We start from the raw sequence: 25,831 nt of genomic DNA, 5'->3' as shown, positions 1-25,831 counted from the left end.
CGGATTTGTTTACAATGTAGTCCCCGCCTACCCAGTCACGGCACTTGCACCAATGGTAGCGCGGACAGCGCCGGATCACGCTGACAGCGTGGGAGCTGCTTGTCCGCGCTTGGCGACGTTTTTCTTTAAATAGGACACCAGGTAAGGAGTCTCACTAGCCCCTGAAGAAAACCACAGGAGGGTGGTTGAAACGGCCGTCGGGTCACCGCTTGCTGCTACTGTATCATGCTGTTGGACTAATAAACCCTGCATAAATGTGAGTGCTGTCTCTCTATATTTTCATCTTACTGTGGAAATAAATATATATATATATATATATATATATAGTACTTGTCAAAAGTCTGAGCACACCAGTATATCTTAAGGAATTTTCAATCTAACTGCATAGTAACAAAATAAAACCTGTTAAATTGGCTTTGTTTACAAATTAAACAACTGTTTGGACAATAAGGAACAAAAAATAATACTTGTTTTGACTTTTAGGCAAGTTTATTTAGGTAGTCTGCTTTCAGCGAAGTGACAACCCTTAGCTTTGATAAGAGCTTTGCATATCCTTGGCATCCTCTTTACTAATTTTTCCCGCATTTGGCGATCCATTTGACTCCAGCAGCTTTGAAGGGCCTCCCAGAGGCTTGGACATATGTTCGTTATCTTGTTGGAAAACAAAGTTTGACCCACAAGTCGCCTTCCGGAGGGAATTGCATGACGCACTAATATACACCTTTTGATCCATTATTCCGTCGATTCTGACTAAGTCACCAACTTGGTTGCCTGCGAAACATCCCCAAACCATCACATTGCCTCCTCCATGCTTAACTGTTGGCGCTACACAGTCTGGGAGAAAGCGCTCACCTGGACGACGACGCAGAAAAGCCCAGCTATGCGAGCCAAAAAGTTCACATTTCGATTTGTTGGTCCAAAGCACCCTCTTCCACTGTTCCTCAGTCCAATCCTTATGCTTCTTAGCCCATGCGCACCTTTTTGTTACGTTTGTAGCACGTAGAAATGGTTTTCTTACCGCAACCCTACCACTAAAGCCATATTACTGCAAGCGCCTGGCCACCATCCCATCGGACACAGGCTGGGAACGACTTTTCCGCAACTCCCTTCCTATTTCCGGAGCGGTGAAACGTCTGTTACGCTTGCTAGTAGTCACAATGAAGTTATCCTCACGAACAGTTGTTGTTTTTGGACGACCAGTTCGTTTTCTTGTAACATTTTGACCGGTTTTTGACTTTCGTTCAATAGCCCGACGCACGGCCCCAACGGATACCTTCAACAGTTTGTGGATTTGACGCAAAGAATAACCTTCTTTCCTCAAATCAATGATTTGAGCACGTGTTTTCACTCTTAACTCACAGTTCTTTTTGGCCATTTTTGACTAACTGGAGCTTTCAGGAAACAATGCTGAAATTATGTCTCCAAACATAAAACTAATTTTTTGACACATTTCTATCGGTTTTCCGGGTTGCATCGGTACGGAAATAATATATTTTGTTATTTTTTATCATACTCCATTCATACACAAGTAGCAGAATGTACGATAAACAAGCTTCTTTTCGATTTCAGGGGGTGTGGTCAGACAAGTACTGTATATATATATAATTTAGTTTTTTTAAATTTCTTTTTACATAGTTTATCAGTACCTTTGCATGCTATCCTGTATTGTGCTTAGACCTACAGGGAGAAGACAATGGATATATTGTTGCAGAGACAACAGGTAAAATGTCATCTTTCGGGAGATGCATTTCCTTCCATGCGGTCTGATGCTGGCTCGCAGCTTTGATGTGGATGGCTGCGCAGTGGCTGGATTTTGACATCAGCAGAGAATCCAGGTGCTGAAAGCCGTCTCTTTGTATGAGCTGCAGTTTTATTCTTAGATCATTTCAAAGGGAAGCTGAAGACTGACGTTTCTTGGCATCTATATCCTGAAACATTCATTGTGTGCCAAGAGAAGTGTTAAGCCCGTGAACTCTTAGAATCACACAGATTACACAGGAGTTTTGCTTCCTTCTTCTTATTCACCTCTTAAATACCTTCAATCTCATGTGTTGGCTTTTTTCATGGTCTTTTCTCTATACATTGTTCCTCGTTCTTCCTCTGTATTATCTGCTGTCATAATAAGGATTACTCACAAATTGCAGGTAAATTGGCAGAATAGGTTACAGGCTGGCTGTGCAGTCTATTTAATGATTAAATAGCATAATTATTAATATTATCCTTCATTTCCATATAGCAAAAATATTATGCAGCGTACAGTAGTGCATCCCAAGAAGTGTATTGAGACTGAAGTATCCACCCGACCTATGGGGTTGATGCGGAGTTGATCGGAAAGGGCATGATGCGGAGTCTGATGCATCTGTGGATTCTTTCCTATCTGGTCGCAGCAGCCTACTGGTTATCTTATGATAATCAGGGCCGCTTTAACAGCAATGTAGGCCCTGACCAAAGCAATGCACTGGGGACCCTACACACCCATTCACGGGAACCAATTTAAATAAAATGATAACATGCACCTCCTGCAGTCCTGTGCCGTCTCTCCACATGCTTCCATACAGTGAATGGCTGTCAGCACTCTGATTGGGTGGATAGCTACAACCATCCACCAATCAACATGCTGACAGCCAATCACTGTCTGGCTGCAGGCTGGAAGGAATGTTGAGAATGTTGCCTAGCCACTCTGATTGTGTGATCACCACCCGCCTCTGCTAGAATTATGGGGCACCTGCCCAGTGTGCCTATGTTAAGAGTATCCATCACTCTTCATGAAAATGGCCGGCCCGCGCACCCGCTCACTGTTTTTCCGTCACCCACCCCATGCAGAGTGCAAAAGATCTGTCCCATCTACATCTGTATGCCCACAACACCCGCCCGCCCACTGTTTTTCCATCACCCACCCCATGCTGGGGGCAAACGACCTTTCCCATCTACATCTGTATGCCCACAGCATTCCCATTACAGTCCCATGAGATGGCGCTGTTCTGCATGATTGATGGATTACGAGGAAAGGCTTACTAGGTTGAATATGAATACACTGGAAAAGAGGCGTCAAAGAGGAGACATTATTAATATCTTCAAATATATAAAGGGACTTTACAAGGAGCTATTTGTTTATTGAAAGAACTCTGCACAGGACACGCGGTCATCCTCTGAGGTTAGAGGAGAGAAAATTTTGTACCCAATGTAGGAAAGGTTTCTTCACAGTAAGGGCCGTAAGGGATTGGTACTCTCTGCCAAAGAAGGTAGTAATGGTGGACTCAGTAACTATATTTAAAAAGGGATTAGATACATTTCTAATTGAAAAAGATAGCCGAGTATATAGCATTTAAAATAATTACAGTATATTTTGGGAAGAGCATAAATTATAGTTGTTAATTAGTCTTAAAACATCACTTCAGCAGGGACATTATAGTAAACTCATCTTAATACAGAATAGGGTAAGAATCATAATACAGGTTAAACCCGACGGGCAAATTGCCTCTTTTCAACCTGAATTACCCCCCATGTTACCAGATTTGCATCCAATGCAGAATTACAGTAGGTGTAAGACTGGCATACATTACTCTAATAAAAAAGCACATACAAAAATAGGATATATATATATATATATATATATATTATGTATATATATATATATATATATATATATATATATGTATATACATACAGAGCTCAAAATTATATTTGGTCAGCAACAGTATTATAAGCACCTCTTTTAAACCAGACATACATCACAAGCACATCCCATGTGTGCACCTAGGAGGTAATTCAGACATAATTGCTAGGCTGCGTTTTCGCACAGCGGGCGATCAGGTCTAAACAGCGCATGCGTATGCACCGCACTGCGCAGGTGTATCACACGGGCACAAAGTGGATCGCCGCTCAGCGATGGGTTTGTGCGAATAATCCATTTGCACGGGCAAACGCAAGGAGATTGACAGGAAGAGGGTGTTTGTGGGTGTCAACTGACCGTTTTAAGGGAGTGGTTGAAAAAACGCAAGCGTGTCCAAGCGTATGCACGGCGGGTTCCTGACGGTCCCGGACAGGCTGATGTGATCGCAGCGGCTAAGTCCGGGGCTGCGCAGAGACTGCACAAGATCTGTTTGTACAGCTCTGCTACACATGCGTTCGCACACAGCTAAAATACACTCCCCCTGTAGGCGCCGACTATCTGATAGCAGCAGTGAAAAAATCGCTTGCTAGCGATCAGGTCTGAATTAGGCCCATAGTGTAAACCGCAGAAATGGTGAAACAAACCAACCAAGGTTGGAAAGGGCGCTTTAAGTGTTTTTCAATTAAAAAGTGCAGCAGCTGCCTGTATAGGGTAGTTACACCTATGTAAAAAGACCAAACTAAAATACAACAACAATAAGGCTGCGCTTAGAGAGATGAATTGTCTGGATAACAATATAAAATTTATTAAACTTAAAATCCGTCCGTTGGACAATTAATATAGAAATACACTGTAATAAAATGCCTCTAAACACCTTTTTTAACCATCACATAAGCTTATTCCAAATGGACCAAAGGGCCCTGTATACTTGAAACCAATTTTATCCTGGGTGTGAGCCTCTTCATCACCCCATCACAATTTATCACTGCAAACCCGGACCATCGCGGACCCCAGAATCTGCCAGACTTGAACCATATCCACAACTAAGGACTGGACTTTTTGTTTACCAAAACGCAATACTGGTGAGGACTTTCCTTGACTTCATGATAAAATATTGGAACTGTTAATCCTCCAGCGTTGAGACTTAATTCTCCAGCCCAGGGACTATGCTATAGCCCCAGGATAAAATTGGTTTCAAGTATACAGGGCCCTTTGGTCCATTTGGAATAAGCTTATGTGATGGTTAAAAAAGGTGTTTAGAGGCATTTTATTACAGTGTATTTCTATATTAATTGTCCAACGGACGGATTTTAAGTTTAATAAATTTTATATTGTTATCCAGACAATTCATCTCTCTAAGCACAGCCTTATTGTTGTTGTATTTTACCATAGTGTAAACCGTTTATTTTCTGTGCCGAAAATTAATTCACTAATAGGTATTGATTAAACTACAAACACCTCTCTAATACAGCAGGAACATCTCCCTATGTTGTGCATGCGGAAAATAAAAATTACTATGCAAAAGCATAATTAATGCTCCGAGTGATGGAGAAAGCACCAATCAGTGTGGGCAGTGTTTTCGGACGCAGTCAATAAGAAGCATTTGTTAGTGCCATTGTTCTTTATCATCAACATCTGCTATTTGCACCTGCCCCTCACAACCCGAATATAATCCAATTTTCCAAGGCATAGATACTGTACACCTATTTCCCCACCTGCTCTGCCCAGACAGTCACAGGCAAGTGTAAGTGCTGTAGGTGGCATAGCATCTTGTAAATCTGCATTGGTGCTCTATTCTGGGCATGCATAGTGCCAATCCATGCAAGATACTCGATGTCACCTGCACAATTCTCATCAGTCTCCATAGTCCCAAATATTGAGGTCGCACTTCGTTTTCCATAGCAATCTGCAATACAACACAAGTCGCAGTTTTTAAATACTGTATAGAACACAAATACAATTAAAACATTGGTGTTTTTAGTTTTGGGTAAATCTTTTTATAAAAAAAGTCTAAATAAATGTGCATATGATATAGCTATAGATGGGGACACATACTTTTTTATACACAGCAATATATTAGTTGTATAAGTTGTTTCAGTGCTGAAACTTGAGTTACGGATCCGCACGCCCACTTTGATGTCAGCTCTGGAGTCACACATCATCAGCCTCATGGCTCTTGAATGTAATTTTGGTTCCAGGAGTCTCTAAGGCCAACAAAAATGAGATATGAGAGTTTAAAAAAGATTTTTATTTATATGTGATCCAAAGTTGATGGATGATCAGAGGGCCAGGCAATGTTTTTCTACAGATTAAAATATTTGCATTCAACCGGCTGATCCTAAAATACTTTTTTATTACTAAACTTGGTGTTTACATAAATATATAGACAGTTATAAATATATGCTTATTAATCCAGCTCATTACTCTAAAGAAAAATTAGCAATATTTTTTTTTTCCTGATTTAGAATGCTATTGCTTTATTTTTGCTAATTTAGGGATTTTTGTACTTTACAAAAAAATTTCAATAAGACAATTAGTCGTACTGTACTTTTACTGCGGCAGCGTCCAGTGCTCATTGCTACCACTGCCACCTACTGTATGTAATCCCATACGATCCTGGCTGTAAGTTTCCTCATGCTTGACTGTATTGTGCTCTGACATTATAGCACATTAGAGTATACAATAAACTATCATACTGTATGCTATAATTTTATAGCGCTCTAAGGGCCTGATTCAAGGTTGATTGCAAAATTAACATTTTCTCTAATGGGCAAAACCATGTGCACTGCAGGTTGGGCCGATGCAACATGTGCAGAAAGAGTTCGATTTGGGTTGGGTGTGTTCAAACTGAAATCTAAATTGCAGTGTAAAAATAAAGCAGCCAGTACTTACCCAGCACAGAAACAAAATAACCCACCCAAATCTAACTCTCTCTGCACATGTTATATCTACCCCACCTGCAGTGCACATGGTTTTGCCCTTTAGTGGAAAATGTTGTTTTTCATTCACTTTGAATTAGGCCCAAGCCCGAATCCCAGGAATTCCATTAAGTTGCTAAAAGCATAACTGTATACCAGAACTGGATTGATCAATGACGCATAGAAACTGCTCAGGTACAGTAGTTAGTATATAGTGCTGGACTGAAATTTGTTGACATTTCCTTCATTTCTTGATTAAGTTATACATGACCATAACTACTTGTTGGTTAGGATGGCACTCAGCTTGGTAGAGCCCAGGTCAGCCATCCACAAATTTTCAACCCTGGGCACCCACTGGCACCCGTGGCCACCAAGCGCTGGGGAAGGTCTTGACTTTTAGTCTGAGCTCCTGAATCTAGGCTCGGTGATGGAGCCTCCATGATGTTGTGGTCCAACTGTGCAGTGCAGTCATGACGTTGCGATGCAGCTATGCAAATTCTTTGCCAGGGACACCAGAACACTAGATATGCTCGGGTTAAAGTGTAGGTTTGTGTCCTTACTTCCTCTCAGTCATGATGTCACAAGATAACTTCTGGACACATCATGGTATAGCTAATTATTCAGATCAGGGTAAAAGGGTCACAAATGGCTACAATGCCACTTTGAGCTTCATTGTCCTAGTAATCAGAATCAGAATCAGCTTTATTGGCCAGGTATACTTACGTATACTAGGAATTTGTCTTCGGTTTGCTATACAACAGCCAAGTAGGTAACAGGTAAGCAGGTGTGTGTGTGTGTGTGTGTGTGTGTGTGTGTGTGTGGGGGGGGGGCAAGTAAAGTTACACAGATAGGTATACCGTAGGGACACAAGTTAGTTACATGTACGTCTAGTCAGTCAATGTTCAGGAATTCAGCAGGCGGACAGCTTGGGGAAAGAAACTTTTGAGGCTTCTGGTGGATCTGGCGGGGACAGCCCTGTAACGCCTGCCTGAAGGAAGTAAGTTAAACATGCTGTGGCTGGGTGTAGCTGGTCTTTTACTATCTTCATTGCCCGCTTTTTAGCTCTGGACAAGTACAGGTCCTGGACTGAGGGAAGGTCGGCCCCGATGATCTTCTCTGCGGTTCTGACCACCTTTTGGAGCCTGCATCTGTCCCTCGCGCTGGCGGAGCTGTACCATACGAGTATCGAGGAGCACAGTACCGACTCCACAATCGCAGAGTAGAAGAGGAGCAGGAGCTTCTGTGGGATGTTGAACTTCCTTAGTTGCCTGAGGAAGAACAACCTCTGCTGCGCTTTCCCAACAGTGGCGTCAGCGTTGCACCCCCATTTAAGGTCCCTGGAGATTGTGGTCCCTAGAAACTTGAAGGAGTCCACTAGCGATACCACACTGTCAGCAATCGTTAGCGGAGGTGCACTAGATGAATTCTTCCTGAAGTCCACTATCATCTCGACAGTTTTGAGGGGGTTGAGGTCAAGGTTATTGTGGATGCACCACTGGGCCAGCCGGTCTACTTCCCGTCTATAGGCCGATTCGTCCCCATCCTTGATGAGGCCGATGACGGTGGTGTCATCGGGGAATTTGATGATCCTTACTGATTGCGCCTCTGAGGTACAGTCATTTGTGTACAGGGAGAAAAGCAGGGGTGAGAGGACACAGCCCTTAGGGGCCCCTGTACTAATGGACCGTGCTTGAGAGGTGAATTCCCCCGCTTTCACCACCTGTGTCCTATCTGTCAGGAAGTCTATTATCCAGGAACAGGTAGCTTCTGGGACCCCTAGGCGAAGTAATTTGGGGTGGAGGATGCTGGGGACGATTGTATTGAAGGCCGAGCTGAAATCGACAAACAGGACCCTCGCGTAGGTACCGGGAATGTCTAGGTGCTGTAGAATGTAGTGCAGGCCCAGGTTGACTGCATCCTCGACACACCGATTCGAACGATAGGCGAACTGCAGGGGGTCCAGTTGGGGGCCAGTCACAGTTTTCAGGTGATTCAAAACCAGACGCTCGAACGTTTTCATGACCACAAACGTCAGTGCTATCGGCCTGTAGTCGTTCAGGTTCGTGATAGTGGGTTTCTTGGGGACCGGGACTATAGTAGACCTTTTGAGGCAGGAAGGGACTTTCTGTAGCTCCAGCGATTTATTGAAGATCTTGGTGAATATGTGGGCGAGCTGACCCGCACATGCTCTTAGGGCAGATGGTGACACTCCGTCAGGACCCGGAGCTTTCCTGGTTTTGGTCCTTTTGAACAATGCCTCCACCTCTTCTTGGGTGACTTGCAGTGCCTGGGGTTGGCCGTCGGTGTTCGGGGCATCGTAGAGGTGATTGTTTGGGTTGCAGGGGACTTCTTTTGCGAACCTGCAATAAAAGTGGTTCAGTTCATCTGCAAGGTCTTGGTGCATGGAGGTGGACTTTGATGTTTTCCTATAGTTGGTTATGGATTGCATTCCTTTCCATACAGATACGGGGTCATTGGTGGAGAGATCGTTTGTCAGCTTGTCCGAGAACCGCTTTTTTGCTAGCCTGATTCCTTTAGTCAGAGAGTTCCTAGTACGGTTGTATAGTGCTCTGTCACCGCTGCTATAGGCCTCCTCTTTGGCTCGACGAAGTTGCCTGAGCTGGGCATTGAACCAGGGCTTGTTGTTGTTGTAAATGCGGTAAGTCTTGGTAGGTACACACATGTCCTCACAGTAGCTGATGTAGGATGCGACAGTGTCTGTCAAGTCATTCAGGTCGGTTGCCGAGGCTTCAAAGACCCCCCATTCCGTACAGTCAAAGCAGGCCTGGAGCTTCATCTTGGCCTCATTGGTCCATTTCTTGACAGTCTTAACGACAGGCTTAACTGCTCTCAGCTTCTGTGTATAGGTAGGGAGTAGGTGGACGAGGCAGTGGTCAGATAGGCAGACTGCAGCACGCGGGATAGACCGGAAGGCAGACTTGAGGGTAGTGTAGCAGTGATCAAGGGTGCGCCCTTCCCTAGTGGGACACGTGACTTGTTGTTTGTACTTAGGTAGCTCCTTGCTCAGGTTAGTTCTGTTGAAGTCACCCAGTACTATAAGCAGAGAGTATGGGTGTTTTTGTTCTATGTCGGATATACATATGGCCAGGTGGTGCAGGGCTTCGTTCGCGCAGGCGAGGGGGGGATGTACACTCCCACAAGGACAATTGAGGCAAATTCCCGGGGGGAATAGAAGGGGTTGCAGTTGATACTCAGCATCTCCAGGTGAGGGCTGCATGATTTGCCTATGATCGTGACATTGGTGCACCATCCGTCGTTGATGTAGAAGCAGATGTCACCACCCTTCGTTTTTCCTGAGAGAACCTTGGAGCGATCGGCCCTGAAGAAACTGAAGCCCGGCAGAGACATCGGGTTGTCCGCAATATGGTCGTCCAGCCACGTCTCCGTAAAGCAGAGGACGGATGACCCTGTAATGCCTGACCCTGCGCTGCCCAGAAGGAGGGACAATTCGTCGAACTTGTTTGCCAGTGAGCGCACATTCGAAAGCAGGATCGCGGGTAGTGCAGACCGGTGCCCTCGCTGCCGCCACCTCACTAGGGCGCCTGCGCGATAGCCTCTCCTCTGAGTCCAGGTCCTTCTACTAGGGCCAACATGAGGGCCTCCGACATTCTCTTTCCGGGGCCGGTGATCCATCCGCCAGTTGCCACCTGGGCTGCGGGGGGGCGCGGCCGCTCGGTCATCCACTTCGGTGTCCACAACGTCTGCATCCTTGCCACACAGGGCAGCAAGGGCAGCGAGGGCTGCAAGGGCCGCTGATCCGCCCGCCGACGGGCCCGAACGTGTGGTAAGCACCTCGGGAGCGCTCCAACTAAGGAGGGCTTCCCTGCTGTATTTGGTCACCGGTGGGGTAGACAAGGGCAAGGGAAAACAAGGTGAAACAGGTATTTTGGCTGAGCTGCGTAGCTCCGAGGCAGCCATCTGCGGCGCCATCTTAGACTGTAATCACTATAATCGTTGTTGCTGTAACCTATTGCTGCTCCTTAATACAATGGGTATATTTGAAACAAGTGATACTGTAAATAAAATAACTGCTTTTTCTGTTGCTGATTTAGTCAAAACTAAAAGCAGGCTTGTGGTGAGGTGTTAGAATCCAATTCCTGTTGTGTAGGTGTAAAAGATCTCAGTGTGAGAGGCCTTTGAAGTAAATTTCTTGTGGGGGGTAGTGATAACATGTGTCCTTTGGAATGGCTCTTGCAAGTTGAAGTGAGCAGTGACCCTTCAGTGATTCAGAGCCTGAATATGCTGTATATTAGTTGATTAATGCAAGAAGTCAGTTATTTTTTGCTCAGAGAACAGAGGTGAATGATGTCTAAGTGAGGGGCTGGATGGAGCCAAATATAGGTTGTAGTTCACAGTACCTTGTCTGGGATGTCCAATGCAGAGCACAGTAGATTCCAAACTGAAGGACTTCTAAGTGGAGAGTTGCAGAGGTTTCAATCTAGTGTGTATCTCAGCGCATGTTACAGTATACCTAAGTACCAGACATAAAATGGAAACAAAAAACACACAACACTATTACTGTACAACAGGAGTGACCACCGCAGTCCTTGAGGCCCCCTAACAGTTCATGTTTTCCACCACGTACATAGCTGGTGCCCGAGCCGGCCTTAGGCATAGGCAAAATAGGCAAATGCCTAGGGCATTTGGTATGCTTAGGGGCACCAGCAGCTTCTGCTGATTAAAATGATATGCGGCATGCCTATATTCTGTGTGTGACTGCGGCTGTATCTGCATACGAAATGCTATGTTGCAGTGTATTCATAGAAATCACTGTAACATAGCATTTCGTATGCAGATACAGCCACAGTCTCACACAGAATATAGGCATGCAACATATCATTTTAATCAGCAGAAGCTGCTTGTGCATCCTAGCCACATAGTAATGCAAATAATATGATGCATTTTCATAAACAAAAGGCGCCCGACGTTAGCAGAGCTGCCAGCTGACTCATGCCAGGCATCTCCTGCAGAACTAGCGGCGGTGCTAGGGGGCACCAGCCAAAATCTTGCCTAGGGCATCATATTAGTTAGGGCCGGCTCTGGCTGGTGCACAGGTGTAATCATTACTAACTCACATTCTAAAAGAGATGCTGCATTCAGTCCTAACTAGCACATTCTACAGATCCACAGGTGGTCTGAATAGCATAAACTGCTAGGGGTCCTTGAGAACCGGTTTGGCCATCACTGCTGCACAGTGTAGTATTGTTTGGAAAATACTATAAAGTTTCAAATCATTTGGCACAACATTATTTGCTCTCAGATAAGCCTTTAATATAGATCTGATATGATTTTAGGCAGCAATTCACTACAGTTTCATCTGAATAACTCTGGACTTCTCCACTATGGCTTTATTTCACCAGGATAACCGCAGACCAGCAACCATTCCACAGTAAAATGTTCATGGTCCCGTCACTGACTAACAGAGATCTATTCCCTAGTCACCGGCCATCTTTCCCGGCATCAGTCATCCACATAAATCCCCCCAAACAGTCTTTTTACAATTTAGACTTCTCCTCCCCTTCCCAGACTGACAGGCAAACAACACTCCTACTTTTGGGGTGAATTTACTAAGATGGGAGTTCTGTTTAAGATGGGATGTTGCCCATAGCAACCAATCAGTTTCCAGGTATTTTCTTCAAGAAGGTGCTAGATAAATGAGAAGTAGAATATGATTGGTTGCAATTGGCAACATCCCATTTTAAATATAACTCCCATCTTAGTAAATTTACCCCTTTGTTTTTAAAAGGGAGCTCTTCACAGCTCCTCTGGTTGATTACTCACATGCTTTCAGCTGCCCCAGGTTGGAGAGGAGAACTGCGCTGAGATTAATCAAGCAGGTAAGACACACAGTTCCTATCTTCCAAATGCAAGCTTATCCATGGTTCCTTTGTGGCACACTGCCCCTATTGCCACATACAGTTAGGGCCGTATTCCATAGTCGGAAAGACTGCAGCTTCCAACAGATTTCTGCAGAAGGGGTTCCGACATATTCAATATGGGCCGATCCGCGTGCTTCTGACGGAAATGGGGCCAAATCCGCCAGGTTTTGGCCCCCTTACTGACAATATCAATCCGACTTTAAAAAAAGTCGGATTGAGCAGGGCATCCGCCCGGCCAGGCTCCTCACTCTCGGCGGCGCCCCCGCCCGGGCGCAGATATCATCCCCTGCCGCCGCTGACGGCGTACTCCCATTGCCGCTGCCAGCTCCCCCCGCTGCTGCAGACATCACCCCCCCCGCCGCCACTGACAGCGCACCCAGCAGCTGCTGACAGCAACAGCAGGACAGGACATCGGGAACGGCCAAATCCGACAGTTGGATTAGGCTCAAATCCGACAGTTGGATTTGGCCGTTCATTGAATAGCCCTCGTCGGATCTGACACTTATTGAATATACCCCTTAAACTTCTTTTTGTGTGTAAACCATTCAGTGTTTGCAAACATAGGAGGATTGGGAATTTAAAGTGGCCTCATGTTGTACAGTATGGGGGCAAAGTCTTGCATTTGGAGTGTTCCTCTGTTTTCTTTGTTGCACCATGGTTCTCCTTTAGGGAGACATCAGTCCTTTAACCAAGATGGCCACCGTTTGGTCTTCTCCACATGCATGGCATCATCTCGTCACTGTGTTAGAGCGTCTCAATGGGACACAGTGTTCCACCTCGCTTGAAGAGCCCCTTCGTCATCCTGACCATAGTTGGCAGCACGCCACACTGCTACTACTTGTATATGCACTGCTACCCGCATACATAACCGGCTGGTGCTTTGTATGTTCTTCTGAAGTTCCACTCCATCCTAATACTAAGTGTATGTGCAACCATACTACTGCTCAATAAACCAAGCTACTCGTTAAGTTCTAGGCTGTTTGGTGAAACTAGATCAACTGGTGTCTATTATTTACTCAGCTGGGCTGGCTGTGTATGACCAGACAGCATTCTGTAAGCAATATGAGGTTGCACATAGCAACCAATCAGAATCCAGATTTCATTTATAGAATGTACAAGATGAATAATAGCTAGAATCTGATTGGTTGCTATAGACAACACCTCCACTTGTCCTCCATAGAATATTTAATAAATGTCCCACTATGTGCATATTGGTCATTCAACTCTATATCATGAGAGGATGTATCGGTTCCTCTTATAGGTGAACCTTGTCTGTCACACATCCTGGTAAGTCAATTTAAGCTGCAGTTTAAAAAATATTTTTTTATTTTTTTTTACCCCCTTACTTCAAAATACTGCAAATTATTAGGGTGATCACACAGAAAAAGTTCTCGGACAGCGAGAACCGAGTTCAGCTGTTGTCTTTTTCTGCATAATTCTTCACAAAAAGGGCAGTACAATCTAGCAGAGACACACATGAGTCATAGACACAACCTAATAACCAATTTGTTCACTGTTGGCAAAGATTCTCGGAGTTAGGGGTCTCCTGGAGTGAGAGAAAATTGCTATGGGAGAACAGTCTGAGAGCTGACTTCTAAGCCCATGGAATAATCTTTTTATAGTATAAATGGAAGTTAATGTATATGTTCCCAGAGAGTACCTAAAATATTTCTCTTAGTACAGTATATACAGTACATAGATTACATACAGGGTGTTTTCCATAATTAATCTACATATAGTTTAAAACATATATGTATTTCTAAATGATGGATAAAAATAAAAAATAATGTTTTTAAATTAGAAATATCGTAGGTAATTGGTAATTTCAAGGAAAGTCCTGTTATGAAATTGCATCAATTTCAAATAAATCAAATAGCTTATTAATTATATGTAAATTTTGTATGATGTAAGTATATACTTTTAAGGAACATGAATAGGGACCATCACATGAACAAACTAACACAGGCCGTGAGTGATGTCATCGACTGCGCTGTTAGTGGTTGACGCTGGCTCACATGGATCACGGGGCATAATACATAGGTGTCCGGTCTTCACCAGAGACCACCAAAAAGGGGGAGACAAGTCATCGTTCCCAAGTAAGCCAGGGACGGTTCTACCATTAGGCAGGTTTAGGCAGCTGCCTAGGGGTGCTGGCCACTGGAGAGCACCACTGAATTCATCCATCAAAAATCTGAAGGATATTTCTGTGGGTGGATCAGTAATGAACTTACAGATGGGGGGCTGGAACACAATAAGGAACATACAAATATATATATATGTCTGACTGGCGGCATCCGTACCTAACCCCAATTAAAAATACCCACCAGACCCCATATATAGTATATAAAGAATAGACGGCACTCAAGAACTTTTAAAGTAAAAATATATTGTGAACAAAGTCACAAAATTTTGTGACTTTTTTTACAATATACTTTATTACTTTAAAAGTCCTTGAGTGTTGTCCCTTTTCTCTGTATATGTATAATTATGCAATTCACCACAGCCCACCTAGTGGCCACCTGCATCTCCCCTCCGAGAGGTGGTGGTGGTGAGGTAGATTGCAAGTTACGGGGCTCTAGGCTGAAGCTTTGCCTAGGGTGCAGAGAGACCTTGCACCGGCCCTGAAGTAAGCCCTACATGTCAACAGCAGCACCCGGTAGACAGAGGAGACACAATCATCAAGCAAGACAGTCAAGAGGTCACAGTAGGTAGGACAGTTTCAAAATCACAAAATGAGCCAAGGTCATGGTTACAAAAAGGCAGACATGGCCAGAAATCAGCTCACGTCTGTAATGGGTGATCAAACTAAACCTGAATACTGCAGGAAAGAGCGTACTGAGCACCTAAGATAACCCGCTGCTCGGTACAATGTTGTGCATGATGCCCACTTTGAGGTAGGGATTAGCATCAGAATCTGAGGGTTGGTTCTAGGACAGGCAGAACATGGTAAAGGCTCCTACACACTAGATGAGTTTTTGAACTTTATAGCGTCAAATCGTTTAAATCGTCAAGTGTGTATGCAGGGGTGTAGCGGGGGCGGCACCGGTGGAGCTCTTGCTCCAGGCGCCTGCTTCGGAACAGGCGCCACAGTCCCGCCATCACTTCCACTAGCAGCTACACACTATGACGCATAGCCAGTGACGGATCCAGGGGGGGGGCACTCGGGCCCGTGCCCCCCCTGTCATTTGTGGCAGTGTTTTACTTTTTTTTTAATTGGCCTCAGCTCTGCTGCAATCTCCCCGTAATAGAGCCAGCGGGCACTAGGGCACGAGTTCCAGCGCAAGCGTCCCGGCGGTCAGAGCCAGATTACGGAAGGGGGGCTCTGAGGGTAAGTACACCGAACCCCCATCTGAAAGGGAGCCCTGCCACCCGCCACGGATCGGATTTCTATTACCGACCCGTGGCGTAGTGCTGTGCTCCCGACCGACTGCCGTCGTATTCACACGGTCAGCCGCCAGCGCTGCACTGCACCTCCTCCTGCCTCGTAACCAATGCAACCCGGCACCCACACACGGTGTGAACACGTCACGTCACACTGTGCGCTGCCGCTCTCTCCTCCTGTACCGCGCCGCACGCTGCCGCTCTCTCCTCCTGTGCCTGCTGTTTATGAGCACCGTTAGGACTGGAGTCACAAACGCTCACTCCTGTCCTAGGATGCCAGCCAGTGGGGCAAAGCCACAAGGTATTTGCTAAGTAAATGTGGGAGGGGAGGGGGGGCTGCAAGTTTGTCAGGGAATCCTTCATTGTTTCTTTCCTGACACAAAGTTATGTTCCTGTATCTCCCCCTCAGCACCCTCACCCTCCCTGTCTCTCCCCCTCAGCATCCTCACCCTCCCTGTCTCTCCCCCTCAGCACCCTCACCCACCCTGTCTCTCCCCTCAGCACCCTCACCCTCCCTGTCTCTCCCCCTCAGCACCCTCACCCTCCCTGTCTCACCCCTCAGCACCCTCATCCTCCCTGTCTCTCCACCTCAGCATCCTCACCTTCCCTGTCTCTCCCCCTCAGCACCCTCACCCTCCCTGTCTCTACCCCTCAGCACCCTCACCCTCCCTGTCTCACCCCTCAGCACCCTCACCCTCCCTGTCTCTCCCCCTCAGCATCCTCACCCTTCCTGTCTCTCCCCCTCAGCACCCTCACCCTCCCTGTCTCTCCCCCTCCGCACCCTCACCCTCCCTGTCTCACCCCTCACCCTCCCTGTCTCTCCCCCTCAGCACCCTCACCCTCCCTGTCTCTCCCCCTCAGCACCCTCACCCTCCCTGTCTCACCCCTCAGCACCCTCATCCTCCCTGTCTCTCCCCCTCAGCACCCTCACCCTCCCTGTCTCTCCCCCTCAGCATCCTCACCCTCCCTGTCTCTCCCCCTCAGCATCCTCACCCTCCCTGTCTCTCCCCCTCAGCATCCTCACCCTCCCTTTCTCTCCCCCTCAGCACCCTCACCCTCCCTGTCTCTCCCCCTCAGCACCCTCACCCACCCTGTCTCTCCCCTCAGCACCCTCACCCTCCCTGTCTCTCCCCCTCAGCATCCTCACCCTCCCTGTCTCTCCCCCTCAGCACCCTCCCCCTCCCTTTCTCTTCCCCTCAGCACCCTCCCCCACCCTGTCTCTCCCCCTTTTTATGTGTATGTGGTATATTATGCAAGATGACAATACACATTTTTTTGTATAAAAAAAAAATGAAAACTTTTTTTTTTTTTTGCAACCTGTGCCCCTTTCCCTCCCCACTTATATGTGTGTCATAGGGGCCCACATCACACTGACTTATATGTCACCCTCTCTCTGTCACCTACTGCCAGTCATCCTCTCCCTGTCACCCACTGCCAGTCTCCGTGTCACCCACTGCCAGTCTCCCAGGCATCCACTGCTAGTCACTCTATACCCAGTCACATTCTCCCACTCACCCTCTCTCCCACTGCCAGTCACTCTCCATCAACCACTAGCTGTCACCAACTGACAGTCACTCTCCCTGTCACCTACTGCAAATCGCTCTCTCTCACACACTCTCCCTGTCCTGTGAGGCCACACCCCTTGTAGTGGGGGGACACCCCTTTTCTGGGAGTGCATGCGCTGCAGTCGCACGCAAATGTACTTGCCCCTTCCATGGTGCCCCCCCTGTCATTTTCTTCTGGATCCGCCCCTGCGCATAGCAAGTCACAGTGCTCAGCTGTGTACTTACATGGCAGCTACGCTGCGGGAGGCAGATGAATGCGCCCCCAGCACAAGACAGTTTCTTCTTTTTGGCACTGTGACTGTAACTGACGAACCAGAGGAGCCATCGCCGCAGTGATGAGGAGCTCAACAAAGCATAATGTCTGGGAAACAGGGCAGGAGAGGTAAGCGTGGCTGCTGGGGAGATACAGGGGAGAGGCAGCCATGGGGACATGAAGGGGAAGGCAGCTATGGGGAGACAAGACAGGGGGGCAGCCATGGGGACACTCAGGGGGAGAAGCAGCCATGGGGGGGGGATGCAGGGGGAGAGGCGGCCATGGGGAGACTCAGGGGGAGAAGCAGCCATGGGGGGATGCAGGGGGAGAGACGGCCATGGGGAGACAAGACACACAGAGAGAGGCGGCCATGGGGAGACGCAGGTTGGAGGCAGACGTGGGGAGACAAGACACAGGGGGAGGTAGCCATGGAGAGACAAGACACACAGGGAGGTAGGCATGGGGAGACGCAGGGGGGGAAGCAGACGTGGAGAGACAAGACAAAGAGGGGGGGGAGCAGCCATGGGCAGACAAGACATATAGGGGGAGGTAGCCATTGGGAGACAAGACACAAAGGGGGAGGTAGCCATTGGGAGACACGGGGGGAGGCAGACATGGGAAGACAAGACAAAGAGGGGAGGCAGCCATGGTGAGACAAGACACAAAGGGGGAGGTAGCCATTGGGAGACACGGGGGGAGGCAGACATGGGAAGACAAGACAAAGAGGGGAGGCAGCCATGGTGAGACAAGACACAGGGGGAGGTAGCCATGGAGAGACAAGACACACAGGGAGGTAGGCATGGGGAGACGCAGGAGGGGAAGCAGACGTGGAGAGACAAGACAAAGGGGGGGAGGAGCAGCCATGGGCAGACAATACACAAAGGGGGAGGTAGCCATTGGGAGACACGGGGGGAGGCAGACATGGGAAGACAAGACAAAGAGGTGAGGCAGCCATGGTGAGACAAGACACAGGGGAAGGCAGCCATGGGGAGACACAGGGAGGAGGGAGATGCAGGGGGGAGGCAGATGTGGGGAGACACAGGGAGGAGGCAGCCATGGGGAGACACAGGGAGGAGGCGGCCATGGGGAGACACAGGGAGGAGGCGGCCATGGGAGATGCAGGGGGGAGGCAGATGTGGGGAGACACAGGGAGGAGGCAGCCATGGAGAGATGCAGGGAGAGGCAGCCATGGAGAGACTCTAGTAGACCTGGAGCTGGCCCCAAGGGAATGGTTAAGGATTGATGGCTACATTCCATCACAAGGCATGTAGTGATGGTGGGAAAGCCGAACAGTTTGATTACCCCATTCTGAAGCATAGAGGTCTATTAACTAAGCCTCATGTGGAGATAAAGTGACCGGAGATAAAGTACCAGCCAATCAGCTCCTAACTGCCATGTCACAGGCTGGGTTTGAAAAATGACAGTTAGGAGGTGATTGGCTGGTACTTTATCTCCGGCCACTTTATCTCCATCTGAGGCTTAGTAAATAGATCCCATAGTCTCTCCTGACATCACCAGGGTCAACAGCAGACATCTAAGAAGTAGGTACGCAGGATGGAGATGAGGGTGGCAGACTGGCAGTATGTCATATCTACATTGGGCATTTTAAATGAAATGATTGTTCTATGCTACAGTAGGGTACAGCACATTCTCTGCACTGATAATGAAGTAAACATATATTAACAACAGAGTTACAGGGACACCTGGATTATTAGGACGATCAAATAAATCTGATTTTTTCTTTTCGCAGCAGAATTAATTTGCTTTTGTTATGACCATAGTATTATACATGTCAGGGATAAGCAACAACATCCCAGAATGCTCCACCACATTTTTGATGTTAGGGCATGCTAAAACTGCAGCAGAGCATGCTGGGACTTATAGTTCCACAGCAGCTAGAGTGTCACATGTTGCCTACCCTTGATACACTGTATCTGTTGGATATAAAGAGGAATTAAGATTTCCCGTTTAGCTACACATGTATTGTGGTGTTTTCTGCATTTAATGTGATTCAAAGAAAACCAGAGAGAGCAACAGGCTCTAATTGAGTAATTAACAAAACATCTTCGAAATGGTGCTGACATTATGGAAGGTTTTTATGAACATGCTAAAACAAAGGACCCACGTAGCTGTTGATGCATTAAATCTGCTCGCTTGACATGTTTAATTCTTTCAAACACTACAATAGATAACTGTCTAATAAAACGTCAAAGATTCGGCTGTTGTCATGTTGGCTCTTATCCAAAAGAAACAAAGAGACATTTTCAACTTCTTTTGAAACTTGTAACTTCTCCTGTACATTTATGGACTGTTTGATCGTAGGCATTCTCTGTGTCAGCGTTCCCAGAGGTCATTACAGTCTCAGTAATGGTGTAAGAACTGGGTGGTGATACAGCGATGGGAGCCAGCAGTGCATACATTGTGCAGAATCCAGCTGGACTCTACAGACCTTAGTGCAATGATTTCCAAACTCAGTGATCAGGGACCACTAGCAGTGCGTGTTTTCCAGATCTCCTAGTTGCTGCACAGGTGTATTCATTATAGCAGTGTTTTTCAACCACTGTGCTGTGGCACACTAGTGCGCCCTGAGCAGTCTCCAGGTGTGCCGCCATAGAAGCACGGCCAGTCAGTATTTTGCCGCTACTGAGGTCCAAGAACAATCAATACTGGTGGGTTTAGTGGTTGCAGAGCCAGTTCTAATTTTGGGCCCGGGCAGTGTTGGGCTCTTCTGGCTTTCTCAGATGTGACTCAGGCGTTACCTATGGAGAAGCTGCGACATGACATCCTAGGACACGCAACTGCACCATGCATCACCATTATATTTGAATGTGCCTTGGCAATATTTAAATCTTGTTCAGTGTGCCGCGAGTTGTAAAAGGTTGAAAATCTCTGCTATAGAGTGTGCATCTGCATTTTATCTTTTTTCAGTATATACAGTAACTCATTAAAGCAGTGTTTTTCTTCAGGGACCCCTATCAGTGCATGGTTTACAAATCTCCTCAGTATCACAACTGAAATAATGAGCCTTATCTGCAGATCATTTAACCACTTAACTGATGATTTTTCCACCTCCAAAAAAAGCTCAGAAATTGTCAGTTTTTTTTTGAGTGAGAACATGAATTTGACCTTATCCAAAATTATTTTAGTTTTAAAGAAAAGAAAAAACATTGATTTTTGTTATTGAAAAAAAAAAAAAAAAATTCTCAAACATCGGAACATTGGTAGGGAAGATCGGTGACATCGGAACATCGGTAACACCGTGACCATTGTGACGTTACTTTTAACACCCCATACAGCTGCCAGTCACACTGGGGGAGGTGGTGGTGGGGGTGGGTGTGTGTGTGTGTGTGTGTGTGTGTGTGTGTGTGTGTGTGTGTGTGTGTGTGTGTGTGCTGGTTTACACTTCCCCAGCGGCTGCTATTGTCTGCAGCCGCTGGGTGGGGGGTCCTGCAGTGCTGACCAATCAGCAATGATTGGCAGCACGGCAGACACTGGGGGTAGGTGCAGGGAGACAGAGGGACCTTTCTGGTCCCTCTGACAGCAGCAGAGGAGGGAAGTTTCTCTTGCCTGCTGCTGCTAACACTGTTTATCTGACTGGTCGCATCCTGCGTGACCAGATCAGATAAAACACTTGCTGGTGTGGTTACATCTGATGCGACCATGCCAGGCAAGTGGTTAAAATGAGTTAGCCTATAATGCAGAGATTTTCAACCTTTTACAACTTGCGGCACACTGAACAAGATTTAAATATTGCCAAGGCACACACAAATATAATGGTGATGTATGGTGCAGTTGCGTGTCCTAGGATGTCATGTTGCAGCTTCTCCATAGGTAACGCCTGAGCCACATCTGAGACAGCCAGAAGACCCCAACACTGCCCGGGCCCAAAATTAGTACTGGCTCTGCAACCACTAAACCCACCAGTATTGATTGTGCTGGGGCCTCAGTAGTGGCAAAACACTCAGGCCTGGCTCTGCTTCTATGGCGGCACACCTGGAGACTGCTCAGGGCACACTAGTGTGCCACGGCACGGTGGTTGAAAAACACTGCTCTATAGCACTAAGCACTGCTAATCAGAATAATTATAATAAACTCCGCAATCTAACATAGAGCAAAACTGAGGTGCCTAGCATGATTAAATATGGGTCCACCAACTGCAACCAGGTGACGTCATCTCGGTGGGTCCCTAACACTAAGGTTCAAGTTCAGGGCACAGGACCCCCCCACATCATTGTCAAAGTCAAAAATATTACATAGAGAGACCATATAAACTGCACACATATAAGTCGCTATACTTGCAAATATGCGCAGCGAGCACAGCAATATATGGAAACACACGCATTTGCTCGGACATGGCACTGAGATGGATTCGGCACTTGTTTCATACAGTACATGGTTATAATAATGAACAGCACCAGACATCATGGAGATTTAGAATTGGCTAATGAATTAATGTCATGGATGTGTATCATTCGAACCGAACCAGATAAACACATCATGTTTGGTATTGAAGCAAGCAGAATGAGGTGTGGGTTAGTTTGAGGCCTGTTGTGTTGTTGTGGGACATTGCAGCGGATAGATATGATTATATGTATAAAAGCTAAGATCATATTGTTAGAACAATGGATGCTCAAGACAACCTTTTACTAAGTTTTCAGGGCTGAACCTGATTAGCATATACAAAGAGAATGGTGACTCAGTACAAAGGAGAAAGAAAGACCCCTCCCCCAGGTACTGGTCAAACAGGAAGGTAGTGGTCAGGTGTGGCCTCAGAGAACAGATGTAATGTAGCTACACTCACAGACACACACACAGCTACCTGGCACCAAGCAGCATGGCAGCTAAATCCCCAGGACATCTTCCAAACTAAAGGCTAAGTATTGAACCTCACATGGCTAGATAAGGAAACAGATAGATTGCTTTCTGGTTTAAATAGGATATTGTAACTTGGTTGTGTGATTGTTGGGTGTTTGTGGATACTCTGTGAAGTCCGTGATGAATTGGAACAGTATACAATCTGTAGCATAGTATTTGTGGTATTTGCTTGCCTATGGAGATTTAAAATAGATTGTGCTGGTTAGTTATAATATATATATCCTGTTAATCATAAATACCACCATGCAGTTACGTTTGTGTTAATTACATTGTGATCTGGTCTTGTGATGAATATGCTCTGGTTATTGAGATACTGAAGTTGTTTGGGATGTGAAATTATGAGATGGTTCTAGGAAGTTGGATTACATTGTGAAAGGTGTTTTAGATGGTTTGGAATTGTAAAATCAGAACATATGCATTGTTTTGAGGCTTGGACATTTTGGAAGAAAATGGAGTCTTGTGTTTTCTGCTATGTGATTGTGGTTTAGTATAGAGTGCCATGTGTTTGGACCTGCAAATCTAAAATGGCTGCTGCTGGATGTCTTCCCCTCCCCCTTTCAGGCATGTGGTGCAGTCTTTAGAATTATGGGAGTTTTCTCAAAATGGAGTCTAGCTTCCATCCCATGCTGTATTCAGCATTGACTAACTGCGCAGCGATTGTCTCTCACATGTGTAGTTTTATCTGCAACCATGTTGTCTCTTATTTAATGTTATCATGAGCCATTTCTCTCTATCTCTCTCTTCTTCTCTTCCCCTTCCATTTTCCCATAAATAGTAATTGTATTGTATTGTATTTCTTGTGTAGTTATCTGGTTAGGTAGTCTCTGTTATATTGTAGTGTATCATTTGTACTGTGATTCTCTTTTACAAGTATATTAGATATAATACAGTTAATAGGCTTTGGACCCTAAACCAGTATCTGTGTATTTCCTATAGTGTTAAGTGTTCACTTGAGCGTCGGTGACCCACAAGCAGCTTTGTAGTTAGTCAGGTTACACAAGGTTGCACTTACACCCTGTATTCACATTAAGGTATTCTGTGTATTTCATTGTTAAAAGGTTTAGACATAAAGGTATAGCGTTGTGAGCGTCTGCGCCGCTGGTGATCTCCTCGTGGTCTCGAGCGTCTGCTACGCCATAGCGAATCATTACGTTAGTCAAAAGCCATTTAACGTGCCTGCCTGTGATCTCTGGGCCGTGAGCGAACGTGACGCTTGAGCGTCTCGCCTACGGCTGAGCGATCGTGACGCAACTAGAGTACCCTTACGGTACTTCTTAAGTAAACAGCGTACAGTGTTCTTAGACTTCATAAAGGGTTGTTTATACGACAAAAGTATTTAGCTTTGTCAATTGGGGGCCGTCCAGTCCTTCACATATCTCTGCTAGGTAATATCAGCAGACATTATCCATCAGCAAAGGGCGGGATCATATTCCTTGCAGTGCTGATTGGATAAGCGTCTGTTTCGCTTAGTAAAGGGTGCTGAGGGAATCCGGGACCGGAGGTAAGAACAGTACGCTGTTGTCTTTGAAAATCTGGTTTTTATTTCAATTTGGTGCCAACTACACACTCAGGCCTAGAATAACTTTAGGAGTTTTGAATGATGACTTTCTTTGTGACAAGAGGCCGCATGGTCTGTCCACCATTTTGTGTGACCCTCATGGAGGTGGAAGGGGGAGGAGCAGCGGCCATTTTGGGAAGGTCAATTTTTTTTTTTTTTTCTGAGCGGCTGGTTTTCAGTTGACTCAGGAAACAATCAGCCATCCACTGTCAAAAAGAAATCATCATTTAATGAGTTTTTTTTTAATGCATTTATTTAATCTATATCATAGTCAATCATAAGTAATAGTGATTGGTACTTATATGTAATATCTATATGTCTGTGCTTACATCAATGTATGTTATTAGATTAATTTAGAATTGCATTTTCATCTGTGTACTTTCACATATCTCACCTTCCTGTTTGCCATTTGCATTGATAACGTGCTGAGAAAATTTGCTGCTATTTAAAAAAAAAAAAAAAAGGTAAGGGAGTAACTGAAAAAAAAAAAAACAAGCACACAGCATAGAAGATACTGTGTGGTGTTTGGTAAGCGTTTATATAGTGAAATATCGCTTATAGTAAGGCGATACAGAAGCCACAAGACAATAGCACACATTTGTTCAGTTTCCAAAATTTAGTTTAAATACCTTACTTTACTGTAACGCCTCTGGGGAGAGCTATCAGACTACGGGAAATGATTTTTCTGATCAGAAAACTATAAGAATGATAGTGGGTTGAAAACGGTATGAGTGTATTGAATCCCGCTTTGTGGACTTTGTGATCTATGTGATAAAACGGTATTGAATTCCGCTTTGTGGACTTTGTGATCTGTGTGATCTATGTGGAACGTGATGAGCACGATCTGAGTGAAAACGTGCAACAGAGTGTGATAAAGTTTTCGTTGTATTACGCTCTGGCTGTTTTGGAGCACAGTAGGGAGACTCCAATGATCCTACCATTTATGGGCAACAAGTGTCTATAAGTGGTACGATTGGACCGCACGGTTGTATGTGTGACCAATAACGCAACGTGATATGAGGTCGTATATCCATGCGTAAATCTTGCCCTCATACGTGTTGTAGGGAGCACATGCAAGCGTGATTTGTGTAAAAGAAAAAGGAAGGGAATTTTCTCAGGAAAATCTCTAGAGATAGGGCCTGCAACGGCTACACGTGTCTGCTAAAAGGCGGAGCGGGGATACCCGGAGCAGAAGAAGTTCAGTGGAAGAGCTTTAAGGATTTCCAACGAAGTTCTGTGTTTGGTGCATTTTAGGAAGTTTTTCTGTGTTAAAAAGGTCCACAATGGCAGCCAAGTGCACAACACAGAGACGGTCGGAGGTCAGGATTCAGACTCCAGAGGCTTGCAGACCCCGAGGGTCTGCTCGGTTAGTAATGTGGGGGAAATATGGTCCCCACACTGAGACCTTTTGTGATGAATGGACACGAATGACTGCGGGGGATAAGGCACCATTTCCCGGGATAGGTAGTTTTGACTCAGAGGTGTTGCATAATTTAAGGCAAAGGATCAGTCTCATAAAATCCTGGAAACAACGAGTTAAACATGATGATTGTTTGCAGTTATGGCAACAGGAAAGTGAAATGCAAAGAAATGTAACTTACATATCTAACTTTCATCTTGAGAGGAGAGACATGGCATTGAAGAGGATTATGGTTGCAGAGAAATGGCACAATGTTGTACGATAAAAATGCACTTAGTAACTGTATTAAGAATGAAAGTGTTAAATGTAATAATGTTTATGAAAATGAAAGTGTAAAAATTACAAATG

The sequence above is a fragment of the Pseudophryne corroboree genome, chromosome 4 (assembly GCF_028390025.1).
Source record: "Pseudophryne corroboree isolate aPseCor3 chromosome 4, aPseCor3.hap2, whole genome shotgun sequence".
NCBI lineage: Eukaryota > Metazoa > Chordata > Amphibia > Anura > Myobatrachidae > Pseudophryne > Pseudophryne corroboree.
This window is presented reverse-complemented; position numbering follows the sequence as displayed.